Source organism: Panthera tigris, chromosome E2, assembly GCF_018350195.1.
Source record: "Panthera tigris isolate Pti1 chromosome E2, P.tigris_Pti1_mat1.1, whole genome shotgun sequence".
In the NCBI taxonomy this organism is placed as follows: domain Eukaryota; kingdom Metazoa; phylum Chordata; class Mammalia; order Carnivora; family Felidae; genus Panthera; species Panthera tigris.
In genome coordinates, this window is record NC_056674.1 from 59,710,819 (window position 1) to 59,724,680 (window position 13,862).

At 51.1% G+C, this 13,862-nt stretch overlaps 1 protein-coding gene across 5 annotated transcripts in view; it reads left to right on the forward strand.

The window, feature by feature from the left end:
* Positions 1-10,720: 10,720 nt before the first annotated feature.
* Positions 10,721-13,862, forward strand: part of LOC102955899 (BTG3 associated nuclear protein) — a 112,229-nt gene continuing 109,087 nt past the window's right edge. For 3 of the 5 annotated variants that reach the window (XM_042969763.1, XM_042969766.1, XM_042969767.1), the window contains exon 1: positions 10,722-10,793. The gene's annotated coding sequence lies outside the window, so the exon portion shown is untranslated. Of the gene's footprint in view, positions 10,794-13,862 lie in introns of all 5 variants that reach the window. The other 2 variants (XM_042969765.1, XM_042969762.1) reach the window with 1 other exon arrangement.

A 13,862-nucleotide genomic window follows, 5' to 3' on the forward strand; every position in this document is an offset into this window, starting at 1 on the left:
ATGACTAACGCACTTAGGAGAGAGGTATTTCTGTTACCGATGCCCAGGTCAGCCTTCCAGGCGTTCTAGGAGCTGGTTGAGCCCTGAAGGAAGGCAGGTTTCCCGGGCATCGGGGACCCTGTCAGCCAGCACTCCGTAGCCCCCTTTGCTCTGAAGGGCATGCCCTTGGCCGTGCTCAGCTACTCGGCCGTCCTCAGCCAGCCTATTTGAGGTAGAACGCCACACTGGCTGTCCCCGTGGTCCTGGGGTCTTCCTGTCCTTCCTGTAGCCACACGACAGAGCTCTGCTTTATCTAGAAAATACTGCCAACTGAGCCTGCCCCACGCAACCCTCCCAGCCATCTCAAACATCAGTTCAGCCACTATTACAGCAGCAACTGAAATGTCTGCCATCAAAAGAGATAGAGAAGCCATTTACATGCATGTTATGAAAAATATTTCAAGTAGGTCAAAGGTGAAAAATGAATGCCTCTATCTTTTTGTGAACTGCACTCTGATAGCAGTTTCTTGTGGCTCTTTGTGCAAATCTCCATGACATAAAATCTTCTCTCTCTCTCACTATTTTTAAAAAAAAAAATTTTTTTTTAACGTTTATTTATTTTTGAGACAGAGAGAGACAGAGCATGAACGGGGGAGGGGCAGAGAGAGAGGGAGACACAGAATCGGAAGCAGGCTCCAGGCTCTGAGCCATCAGCCCAGAGCCCGACGCGGGGCTCAAACTCGCGTACCGCGAGATCGTGACCTGAGCTGAAGTCGGACGCTTAACCGACTGAGCCACCCAGGCGCCCCAACCTCTCACTATTTTTAATACTGGAGATAATCATATCCTATGTAAAGGGTATATATGTGTACATATGTATGTATATAGATACAGATGTAGTCACTTGATAATTATCATGAATAAGCTTTTACATCCGTGCTTTTTGCTTGTTTTTTTTTGAACTATAGAATACCCTGTGAAAAGATATACCATAATTCATCAAATCACTCCCTTTACAGATGGCCTATTTTTTTAAATTTAATGTTTATTTATTTTGAGAGAGAGAGACAGAGAGAGACAGAGACAGTGTGAGTTGGGGAGGGTCAGAGAGAGAGGGAGACACAGAATCTGAAGCCGGCTGCAGGCTCCAGGCTCTGAGCCGTCAGCACAGAGCCTGACACGGGGCTTGAACCCATGAACCGCGAGATCATGACCCAAGCCAAGGTTGGACACTTAACCGACTGAGCCACCCAGGCGCCCCTATTTTTTTTTTTTTTTGTCTTATAAATGACACTGCATGAACATCTTTGGAACTCCCACTTTTGACAACTGTGGGTCCGAGGACAAATGTATTAAAATAGTTGATACAAATGCCAACTTACTCTCTTGAGGGAGCGCAACATGTCCAATTGTCACCCACTTTCCTCGTATTTTGAGCCAAAGAACCTCATGTTTATCCAAACCAACGCCTTCTAATTCCTTAGTATCTCCTTTGCACGTAAAACACCAATCAGTGGCCTTCATATGATGTGTTGAAATTATCTGCCGGAACTGAACGTTTCTCATGGGGAGTCGTGATGGTTATTTTTCTGTCAATTTGGCTGAGCCACAGTGCCAAGATATTTGGTTGAACATTATCCTGAATGTTTCAGTGTAGATGTGTTTTTTCTTTTTAGTGTTTATTTTTGAGAGACAGAGACAGAGCACGAATGGGGGAAGGGCAGAGAGAGAGAGGAAGACACAGAATCTGAAGCAGTTTCCAGGCTCTGAGCTCTCAGCACAGAGCCTGAAGTGGGGCTCGAACGGATGGACCGCGAGATCATGACCTGAGCCAAAGTTGGACGCTCAACTGACTGAGCCATCCAGGCGCCCTTCAGTGTAGACATTTTTTGGATGTGATTAACATTTAAGTCAGTGGACATGCTCCACTGCGGGCGGGCCTCATCCAATCAGTTGAAGGCCTGAATAGAACAAAGACTGACCTCCCCTGAGCAAGAGGGAATTCTGCCAGAGCCTCCCTTTGGGCTCTGCAGGTCACCCCCTGGTCTCCGGCCTGCTGCTCCTCCCCCCCATCAGATTTTGGACTTGGCTAAGCCTCTCAGTCACGTGAGCCAACTCCAGACTGTCCTTCAAAGTGCAGGAAGAAAAGATAGGAATTTCTATCGTTATTTCCTCTCTCCCTGGTCATAACTTCTATTTTACATGTTTAATAGAGCACACAGTAATTGTACCTAACACACAGGAATGATTTATTCGTAAATACATATGTGTTGGAGGACCATGCCAAAAGCTTTTTATAGAGCAGACAGTGTGATCAAAGTGTGGAGCTCGCTCTTGTGTGAGACGCCTCGAATTTCTTGGCATCACTCTCTCCAGAGAGGGCTTTATTCTTACGTGATAGAAATTCACATTCATTCCTAAATGGAACTGAATGCTCTCCAAAGTACTTTAAGATCTCCAAATGATACATACACTGTCCGTAAAGAAATTCTGTTCTAGTTGGGGAAAAAAAAAAAAGAATAGGAAAAAATGCTGATTGGACAAAAATCTTGCAAATACATGCAAGTTTCCATGTGCATTTTGTCCACAGTAATCTCTTTTGTTCTCCAGGGATTTTTTTTTTATGGTACAATTTTGGGCACACGCTTTTATTGATTTTATGGATTTGTAAACCTGTTTCCGTGATCTGAGCAGCCAAGGGGATGCTTTGTAGTGGAAATCTCTTGTTCACGAGGATGTTGAAACTCAGCAGTGCTATTGAGATATTCACCACCTGCCTGGCTTAGTTACACCATCTCCTGAGTCAAATGAAAATCAATGGATCAAAGGTGCCTGGGAGCCCAAGAGAAACACTTTCTCCTCTTTGTTGAAACATACTCAACCTTTCCTTCTGGAAAGTACAAATCAACAGCTTCTGGGAGAAAAGAAACAACCATTGGACAGACATCAATGTTGACATCACTGCTCACATGGGCTTGGGTGCCGCTTTTGGGTCTCGTGAGAGCCCTGGGACACTCGTGCTAGGGGCAGATGCTGTGTACGCCTGCCTGACACTTGGTCCCTTTCCTCTGATAACGTCACCCGAGTCTTCCCGGGGACACTAGCCCTCCCCCACTGGCCATCCGTGGGACTCAGGTCAAGCTGACCCCATCCCTGATGTATCTCGGGTTTGGCCAACCAGAGGGAAGGTCATTTACAGGTAACCTGAACTGACCAATCAGTGTTAACTCCGGAAGTTTCGCTGCAATTATGGGGAAAGAGACTTAGACTGGTAAGGTGTGCGCCGTGTGCAGTTGCTGGGAACTCTTCTTGAGACCTTGCTCAAGAATGGAGACAAAGTGAGCCCCGGGGCCGGAAGGCTGGAAAAGGAGAGAGGGACGGAGACCGTGACAGAGTACCTGACATTGCCTCAGCCAAGCAATTTCCATTCCCGTATCCTGAAGTGCACTTCCAAACTTGTCATTTATGGAAATCAAGGAGTTCCTCTGATTGTATTCAGCTAGTTTACATTCCCCCGTAGCCCAAAGGGCGCTCACTTGTAGGCACTTAGGTCTCCATCCTACAGACAAGGAACCGAAGCTCAGAGCAGTGACGTGCGCATTGTCTAAGTTCTCCCTCGCTGGAAATTGGCAGAGTCAGGGCTCAGGTATGGGGTCTTGAGCTCATTGTCTCATTGAGCCTTGCCTCGTGGCTGTTTGCTTCCATAGGCCCAACGTAAAGTGTATAATCCGTGCTTGCTGCATTGCAGGGAATGGCCAGTCATCTCTTCCAAATACTTACCTGGTGCAAGGAGAGTTTGGGTTGGAATAAAAAGGGTACACACAAGTCTGTGCCCCAATTATCTTCTGCTGCCTGACAAATGACTCCAAAACGTGGGGGCTGAAGACAACGTGCTTGGGCTCACACAACTGCCATCTGGGCAGGGCTCGGTAGAAAGAGCCTGTCTCTGCCCCAGGAGGCCACAGTTGAGACGGCCCATCTGGGACTGGAGGACCCGCTTCCAAGGCGGTGCGCCCACAAGGCTGGCGAGGTGCAGCTGGCTGTCGGTTCCTCTCGATGTGGGCCTCTCTGAATCGGGAAAGTAGCATTTGCTCACCGAGAACAATGAGAAGTGTCATTTAGGAGGGCATGCGGGCTCTTCAATAAGTCAAATGCAGAGTTATCATGAGTCCCGGCAATTTGGTTCCAAGGTACACACCCAGGAGGAATGAAAACATACGTGCACGTAAATGCTTGTACACAAATGTGCACAGCAGCATTATTCAAACCAAAACATAGAAATTATCCAAATGTTCAGCAAAGGATGAGTGGATTAAGAAAAAAAACAAAACAGTATCACAAAATGCAATTAGTCATAAAAAACGAAGTTACAGTAATCAAGGCAGTTTGGTGTTGGCTGAAGAATATACAAATCAGTCAGTGGGATGGAAGGGAGCCCAGAAATCGACCTCGGGGGACTGGGCGGTGACAAAAGAGCGAAGGCATCTTCTGAACCGATGGCACTGGGACAACTGTACATCCACATGCAAAAAAATCAGTCGAGACACAGACCTTATGCCCTTCGTAAAAATGATCTCAAAATGGATCGCGGATCGAAATGTAAAATGCAAAACTAAAAAGTCCTCAAAGATGACACAGGAGAAAATCTAGGTGACCCTGGGTGTGGTGATGCCTTTTCAGATACGGCACTGAAGGCGCGGTCCGGGAGAGAGATCACTAACACGTGAGCCTCTGTCGACACGAGGAACTTGTGCAGGGTGAGAGACAGTGTCAGAGGACGAGAAGACAAGCCACAGACCGGGAGAAAATATTTGCCAGAGATACAAAGACGGAACACCAAGAGTGACCTCTGGGTGACCACGATGTGTCACCGGAGGCCTCGCGAACTGTCACAAATATCCCACTCTGATGGGGGATGCTGGTGACGGGGGGAGGCCGTGAGCGTGGACGCGTGAGGGCTGCACATGCTGTCTCTGTACTTTTCTGTTCCGCTTTGCTGTGAACCGAAAACTGCTCTAAAAAATAAGATTAAGTAACAACAACAACAAAAAGATGTGCAGGCCTAACACACGTTACAACGGGGATGGACGGCCCTTGAAAATGTCATATGAGTGAAAGAAGCCAGTCACAAAAGGCCACAAGTTGTAGGATGCCACTTATATGAAATAGCCAGAACAGGCAAATGTATAGAGACGGAAAGCAGGTGAGGGGTTGCCAGGGCTGGGGGGTGCGGGAGTGATGGCTAACGGGGAAGCCGTTTTGGGGAAGACAGAAAGGTTCTGGAACAAGTTAGTGGTGACGGTTGCACAACTTTGTGAAGGTACTTAATAGCACTGAAGTGTGTATTTAGAACGGTTAAAATGGTAAATTTTATGTGATGTGTATTTAACTATAATAAAAAAAAAAGAGAGACGGAGAAAAAAAGCAGTCAAGCAGGCCTGGCAAAGTGTAGATATAGGAGCGGGTTATTACGTGATCCAGTAAAGGCACAGCACTCGGCCCCCATGAGCAGTCGACAGTGGCAGCTATGGATGTCTCATTAGCAGTGGTAGCCTCCAAGTCATTTGCATGGATGTAAAGTTTGACAACAACATCAGGGGAAGCGTCCCCTTTGTGCCATATGCTGTGGTGAGCACGTCCCATGGTCAATTTCAAAATTTAGAAACAACTCTGCCAAGTAGATTTTATTGTCCCATTTTACAGATGAGGATACCGAGGCCAGGGATGTCATGTGACTGGTCCAGAGCCACACAGAGGTAATATGAGCCAGGAGTGGAGTCCATGTCACAATCTGTACGCAAAGGCACCTATGTCACAGGTGACTTTTATGAGGTCTCAACACCACACTTTCCAGGGGTGGAAAAGAAGGCACAGGACGTTTCGGTACCTTTCCCAGATTCACAGGACATCCTATCCATGCAGCAGTGACTGAATAGAGTTCTCCCTGAAGACTTTAAAAAAATAATTTATTTTCCAGCCTTATTGAAGTAAAATGGACAAAGAAGATGACAATTTCGCGTGCGTATACACTATGAAAGTCCTACCACAAGCAGGTTAATGAACAACTCCACCACCTGACACGGTTAGCATTGCTCTTGTTGTGGTGAGAGTGCTTGAGGTCTTGGTCGCTTCCAAGTACACGGTGTAGTCCCCATACTGTACGTTAGATCCCCAAGTGCATTCATCTTAAAACTGGAAGGAAGTCCGGGGGCACCTGGGTGGCTCAGTCGGTTATGCGTCCAACTTCGGCTCAGGTCTGACCTCGCCGTTTGTCAGTTTGAGACCCGCATCGGGCTCTGTGCTGATGGCTCATAGCCTGGAGCCTGCTTGGGATCCTGTGTCTCCCTTTCTCTCTGCCTCTCCCACACTCGTACTCTGTGTCTCTCTTTCTCAAAAACAAATAAACATTAAAAAAAATTTTTTTAACTGGAAGTCTGTACACTTTGACCAGCGTTCCCATCTCCCTCACCCTGACCCTGATAACCACTCTTCTACTGTCTGCTTCTGGAAGTTCGACTTGTTTTTTACTTTATTTTACTTAAACAATGTTTATTTATCTATTTTTGAGAGAGAGAGAGCGAGAGAGAGCTCGTGCGGAGTGGGAGAGAATCCCAAGCAGGCTCCTTGCTGTCGGCACAGAGCCCGATGTGAGGCTCAAACTCATGAACCACGAGATCATGACCTGAGCGGAAGTGGGATGCTTCACCGACCGAGACACCCTGGTGCCCTGTAAGTGTGACTTTTTTAGATTCCACACGAAAGTGAGACCATGCAGTGCCTGTCTGTGTCTGGCTTACATCACTTAGCATGATGCCCTCCAGGTTCATCCACGTTGTCACAAATGGCAGGATGTCCCTCTTTCTTGCAGCTGAATAGTACTCCATTTTTTACCTATGCCACAGCTTTTTCATTCACTGATGGCCACTTAGCTTGTTTCCATGTCTTCCTATCGAGAAGAAGTTGTGGTGAACACGGGAGTGTGGACGTCTCTTCTGTTTGCGTTTCGTTTGGATGTTTACCCAGAAGTGGTTGCTGGATCACGTGGTAGTTCTGTGTTCAATTTTTTGAGGACCTTCCATACTGTTTTCGACAGCGGCTACACCAGTTTGCATACATGGGTTTTATTATGCTGAGGCCTATTACCGCATTTATTGCTATTTTGAAAGCTTTTATCACGAAGGGTGCTGAATTTTGTCAAATGCTTTTTCTGCATCTAATGAGACGATTGTGTGGTTTTCATTGTATTGATGTGGTGGGTGGGTTTCCCTCCGTGTCTCTTGGTGGGTGGGACTGTTCCTGGACCACGGCTGCCTAGTGGTTAGAGCTGGGTCCCAGGGTTCCAGGAAGGCTTCAGCCATGGCTGGCTGTTGAATTATCGTTGCTGAGGGGGGTGTGCGATGGGGGACCTCCTATTCTACCATGTTGCTGACGTACTTCTTGGCCCATAATTCTCTTGATGGACCAGAACGTGTGGCTGTGGACTGTCTCGTGTCTGGCTAGAATCCACGTAAGTGGGGGACGGGGCTCCAGTGCCTGCTGAGTGTTGCTTCTTCCCATTTTCCCTGAACCACCCACGGACTCCTCTATCGTCGTTCGTCCCCAAACCTCATCTCTTCCCAGCAGGTGCTTTTGTGTGCGGCGGAAAAAGGTGTCCCGGGGTAGGAGCGGAATGACAGATCATCCCCTGTAGGTGGACAAATTATAAAGAGGCACTGTTCGGGGTAGTCTCCAGAGCTGTGGCTGGTGGTCAGTGGCTGGTGGTGCCCGGAGGTCATCTCAGGGAATGGTGCTTCTATCCATCTGTTTTCCCGTAATTGCAGGCTCAGGTGACATCCCAGATGCCACCCCCAAGCCCTGCGCCTTGCCTCCGTCCCCAGCATCAGGTTGGGGGTCGAGTCCTTTTGATCTCATCCCATGACATCTCTTCTCTACTGTGACCACCCTAGTTCAGGCTTCCGTCCCCTCTTGCCAGGACCCCTGCCACAGCCTCCTCAAGTACTCCCCCAAATTCACTTAGGAACCCTCCTCCCCATACCCAATTCATTTTTCATCGTTCCAGCTAAAGCAACTTTTGAAGATGCAAATCTGATCATATCTACCCTTGTCCCAAACCTTGAAAAGGCTTTGGTTATTTTAGGATCAAGACAAAACGCACCCTTTGGCCAACAGGGACCCGCACGGCCCATATCCTAACCACCTTTCCTGCCAGATTTCACAACCTTCCACCTCACAGCTCTAGCACTGCCTTGGCCGTGTGACCCTGGGCGTTAAGCTCTCTGAACTTCACGTTCTTCACAAAGAATACGGACTATGATATACGCCTGACTCAAGGCATGGCAACTTAACACATGATCGTGCGATCGTTTCTTGAGTCGGGCCTTCTGCGAAACCCTTTACGAGCCCTACTTCCTTGAATCCTCCCAATATTCCCATGAGCTGTGAGTCTGAGACGCCAGTTTCCGGAGGCGGCGGCCAAGGCTCACGAGGCCTCGGCAGTGCAACGTGTGCCTCAGGAGAGCTTGGATTCCAAGCCCAGGTCAGGCCAACTCCATGTCCCTGCTCTTACAGACAACTGTGCTGTTTTCTAGGCTTTTTCCTGGGCAACCGAGAGTTTCGCACATAACGGACTTGGCTTCATCCTAATGACATCTTCGGGAACAGGACGCTTCTGCAGGATCCCAGGGTCTGCTGGAAATGGCATCGCACAATTTTGATGGGGCCTTTGAGATCTCTGCGAATGCCCAGTGCGCACACGTGGAAGGGGGTTCCCTGTTTCTGGTACCATCCGGGCCAGAGTGCCCTCCCTCTCTGGCCATAGAGCCCCCACCAACAGGACACTAGCCTCATTACCTCCAGAACCTGGACGGGAATCGTGTACGGATTGACTGGCGTGGCGCAGGGCCCTCTGCGATAGGGAAGCAGCCCTTCTTTGGTGGACAGCTGGCTTTGCCAACTGCCAGCTATTTCATTATTTTTAAAACCGTGGCTAATCAGCTAGATGTCAATATTAACACTCTCCTTTATTGGAGCTTCCTGGGTGGCTAAGTGTAAAACGCATGAATCTGAGTCATCAACAACGAGAAAGAGAAGTCCGCGACTCTGGCATAAGCGCAAAGACAGTTTTGATGGGCTTACTGTCTGATGATGACTTAGCAGTGGCTTGGGGCCCCGCAGCGTGCAAGGCCCGGCCAGGAAGGAGCCGGCCACCCACACCCGCACTGGAGCTACAGACAAGGAACTTTGTGATGTTTTGAAATGACATGAAAATTGCCAGTCTACAGCTACCTGCGTTCTGGTCAGATACGCACGTGTCTAAGAAATCTCAGTTAAGTTTTAGACTTGGCTGTGACCGAGGCAGGGGTGGGACAGAAGGCACGGCCGTCTGAAACCATTTTGCAGCCGTGTGCTCAGCTTCCGCAACCCTTTTCCCCCACTACGAGCAGACTCTAGACCACGGTGTTTTGGATTCCAAACTCCGCCTTTGTCTTTTTCCAGCAGCGTGACCTTGCTGAGCAATTTTCCCTCATCTGTAGACAGGAAAATTCTCATTTCAATGTGAATAAACATCTCTTCCAGCACTGAGCTTCTGTGACTCTTCTCTGGAATTTCTTTAAGGCGCTTTTCCTGCAAAGAAACCCAATGACCAGCCTCAGGAGAGCTCCCAGGTGTTAATCCTGGAAGAGATTCTAACTAAGGAGGTTGCCCAAGGTCACACGGCGCGTTACTGCCCTGAATTGGGCTTTTTGTTCCTGGCAAAAAGGGAAGTGGGCAGGAAACTTGCAGGGAAGCGTTTTCTTTCCCAAATGAAAATAGCTCCACAGCCTTGTTCTTGCTCGTCGTAAACAACTCGGAAAACAGAGGCGAGTAGAGAGAAGGAAAAGCAATGGGAACCCCAGCCCACGTGAGGCGCAGTGCTGATGGCAGTCAGCAGGAATCGTTTCTGGGGATTGTCTACAGTTCAGTGGTTTCTTCCCACGAGTGCCAACAAGCGTGCATTTATGCTACATACGTGGAACACGTCCACACACCGAATTCGTGCTCGTCCATAAGATAGCCTACACATTACGGACGCACGTCTCGTACGGTAACACATCAGTTACATACGGTACATGTGCCACATAACCACACACACGTTTTTCCACTCGTGAGCGCCGGGAGGTGTGGACGGACGCCGGGGAGCCCGGGGCACCTCCTATTACCTGGGGCGCGCCTCCCCAGCGGCAGCGGCCGCGACCCCCGCGTCTCAACTACAAGTCCCAGCAGCCGCGGGCGCGGCCCCTGACGGGAGACCCGAGTACGGAGAGACTACAAGTACCGGCAGGCTCAGCGCACGCGAAGGGACTACGATTCCCAGAAAGCACCGCTAGCGGGTCGCGCACGACCCTCTGGGATATGTAGTCGTCGAGGGGAGAACTGATTCCTATTCATTCGGCCTCAGAGAAAAATGTAAATTCCTCTCACGGTCCACCGACGCAGCTTCCCACTGCGCTAACGCGGAGACGGAGCTTACGCTGAGGAGGTAAGGACCCTCAGAGGCCCAAACTGGGGCGCGGCAGGAGGACGCGTGCGCATGCTCGGCGGTCGTCGGCGCGGGCGAAAGCGCGCGCGGGAGGCTCCGAGCGGCAGGCCCCACCCCCTCGCCCCGTCCCTGCGCCCGGCGCGCCCCGCTTAGGGAGCGTGCGCAGACGGTGCAGGGCGGAGGGCCGCGGGGAGGGACTCGCGGCGCCTGCGCAGAGCGGCTGCTTCTCTCGCGAGGACGGACGCCATTATCGCATCTCCCCGACAAACACCACGAGAATTCCGCAGCCCACACGGTAATTGCAGCTCCCGCAGCCGGTCGCGTCTCCACCTCCCCCTTCCCGCGGGGCGAGAGCGAGAGCGAGAGCGAGATCTCCCCTCCTCCCTCCTCCCTGCGCCCTCCTCCGGCCGCCGCGCCCGCCGCCCCCGCCCGGGACGCCCTGCGCGGCCGGCCAACGGCCCGCCGCCCTCGGCCCTGTGGGCGCCCTCCGCTCCCCCGGTCCCCCTTCCCGGTTCCTGCTGCTTCCCCGCCGCGGGCCCTCCGCCCCCGTCAGCCTCTCCTCGCCGCCCGCCGCGAGCCCGCCCCTCCCCCCGCCCCCTGGCCCCGGCGGCGCTCCCGGCGGCGGGCCGGGCGTGGGGCCGCGCGCGAGCCTCGCTCCCCCCGGGGTGCCGCGCGCCGCGCCGGTGGGACGGGCGGGGGACCGGGCGCCCGCGGCCGCGCGCGGTGGCGGGGCCGCCCCTGCCACTTGGCGGGGACGAGGGGAGACGGCGCCGCGAGCGAGCCCCGCGCCGGTGGCCGCTGTCAGGCCGGTCTCCGGGCCGGCGTGTGCCCTGGGGCACCGGCGGGCGAGAGCGCACGCCCCCGCCCGGCCGAGGGCTCCCGGAGCAGGGGGGTGGTCGTCCGCGGGGGAAGATTTAGGGGTTCGGTCCCCCCTCCCCCCCCCGCCTGTTTGGTGTGGCCCTTCGGAAGTGCGGCCTCGGATGCCGGTCCCACCTGCACCGTGTGAGCACCTTGGAGACGCCGCCTTCACGCGGGGCTGGGTTTTCACTGAAGACCTGAGTGCTCCCGGAAGAGCTGCCCACACCTGTGGGCGTCTGCGGACCGAGACTCTGCCCGGCTTTGGGTCTGTTCGCCCGGAGTGGCTCCTGGCGGCCCGTTCGGAATTACCTGTCCCGCCCCGGAAGGCGCTCCCGGGCCCGGCGGCGTTGGTGCGGCGGCGCCCGGGGAGGGTGGCCGGTGGGAGGGGCCGGCCGCTTGTCGGGCACACTTGCGACTGGCGGTTCACGGGAGACGGGAGCGAACCTGGGGGTGGTCAGGTGGTCCTCCGGAAGCGGGGGAGCGGGCGGTCAGAAAGTAGGTCACCCGGCCCCTCGAGATTCGGCCCTTGGGACCGCCCCGGGGTCCAGACGCCCGGTGGCAGCAGAAACCCGCAAACCGCCCGCGAGACTAGTTCTTTCTGTGGGTTTGGCTCCCATTTTCTCCTCGTCTCGCGGTGAAGATAAGAGTTACGTTCTTGTGATGTTGGCTTTAAGTTTTTAGAAATGGCTGCCGTTTGTGGGTTACGTGCTGTGGCTGGGACTGCCGATCCTTTCCAGTGTCTCTTGTCCCAGCGATCCGGGGAGGTGACGGAGGCCCACAGAGGTTAAGAGACTCGTCCGGGACACACAGAGCCAAGGCTTTGAACTCAGTCTGTCTGAGGTTCGAGCTTTAATGCATACATATCTATCTATCTCCCCGTATATCTGATATTTTAACCAAAGTCCTATACACAGCACAATGTCGGTGAAAAACTTGAACATTGAGAAGCAGCAGTCCCCTGTCCAGCCTTTCAGTTTCTCTCCTCAAAGAAATCTTTTTAATGTTCCTTCTGGAAGGTTTCCATAGCTCTGAAGCGAAAGTTGGTAGTTTATTAGTTTTTACACATTGTCGACTTTCTGTTATGATAGATGATTTCGCTTTTCGGGTCAGATGCCATTTTTTCTACCCCCTGAATTAACTGTGTTAAATTGTTTATGACTGTACAAATACTGTTTGCTTCAAGGCTGAGTGGTGCATTTTCTCTCTCCTACAGTCTTTTGTTTTTTCTGTTGTTGGTAATGGCTTTTTTTTTTTTTTTTTTTTTTTTTGGTATTTTTGCATTTGCTGTTCCCATGATTCTTTGTCTTAAATTTTCAAGCATGCCAGATCTCTCCAGTGTCCCGTCTTCTCCCCAGGTCTCTGTCCTCTTTTTCTGATCTGGATTGATTACCCTGTAGGCCAGTTACAAGTGTACTGCCGATATTTTCCTGTATTATACATCTGAGTTTGTTCAAGGTTCCATGTGTAATCATGGCTTTCTTCATCATTTCAATGAGAACCTTCTGCCAAGTAGCCTTATTCCTTTTGGGTAACTCTTTAGGATCCTTTTTGGTGTTAGGGGCATTTTCAAAGTGCCCCAGGATGCGGAGTCCCACCTTGAGTGCTCTGTGCCTCTGGGGGCTTGCCTTCCAGCTCTGGGAGATTCTCTTTGTATTTATTTGAGAATTGTTTCTGCTTTTACTCTTTCAGGAGTTCTTATTAGTTTGATGGTGGACATCTTGGATTGATCCCTTGAATCTCTTTCTCCTCTTCCTTTGTCATTTTATTCTCATTTCTGGGAGGGGGCTTCGATATATTGCCCAATCTTTTAAATTTTTTATTAACACAACTGAAAATTTCGAAGAGCTTATTCTGTTTTTTTCCCCCCACAGTTTATTGTTTTGTGAATGCATTATCTTCTCGACTTTGAGGAGACCAGTAAGGATTTTTTTTCATTTCTTTTATTCTCTGATTTCTTATTCTAGTGTCACTGTCGCCATCATCTTTTTAAAAATACTGGTTTCATACTTCATATGGCAAATACTCCTTAAATATTGGTAATTATTGTTGTCTAAGGCCAGAGAAAGTAGGCAGAGAGCTGAGTCTGTGGGGCTGGTTTTGAAAATGTGCGGGTCTGGGGCGCCTGGGTGGCGCAGTCGGTTAAGCGTCCGACTTCAGCCAGGTCACGATCTCGCGGTCCGTGAGTTCGAGCCCCGCGTCAGGCTCTGGGCTGATGGCTCGGAGCCTGGAGCCTGTTTCCGATTCTGTGTCTCCCGCTCTCTCTCTGCCCCTCCCCCGTTCATGCTCTGTCTCTCTCTGTCCCAAAAATAAATAAAAAACGTTGAAAAAAAAAATTGAAAAAAAAAAAAAAAAGAAAAGAAAATGTGCGGGTCTCCCCTCAGGTGATTGGGAACTTGTTACTGTGTGGGACTTTGAGCGCCGGAACCCAGAGACTTTTCCTCTGCGTCTTACGGCTTAAGAAAGACCCCTTTGATTTGGGGCTGCTCCCCCTGGTCTAGGGAGGACT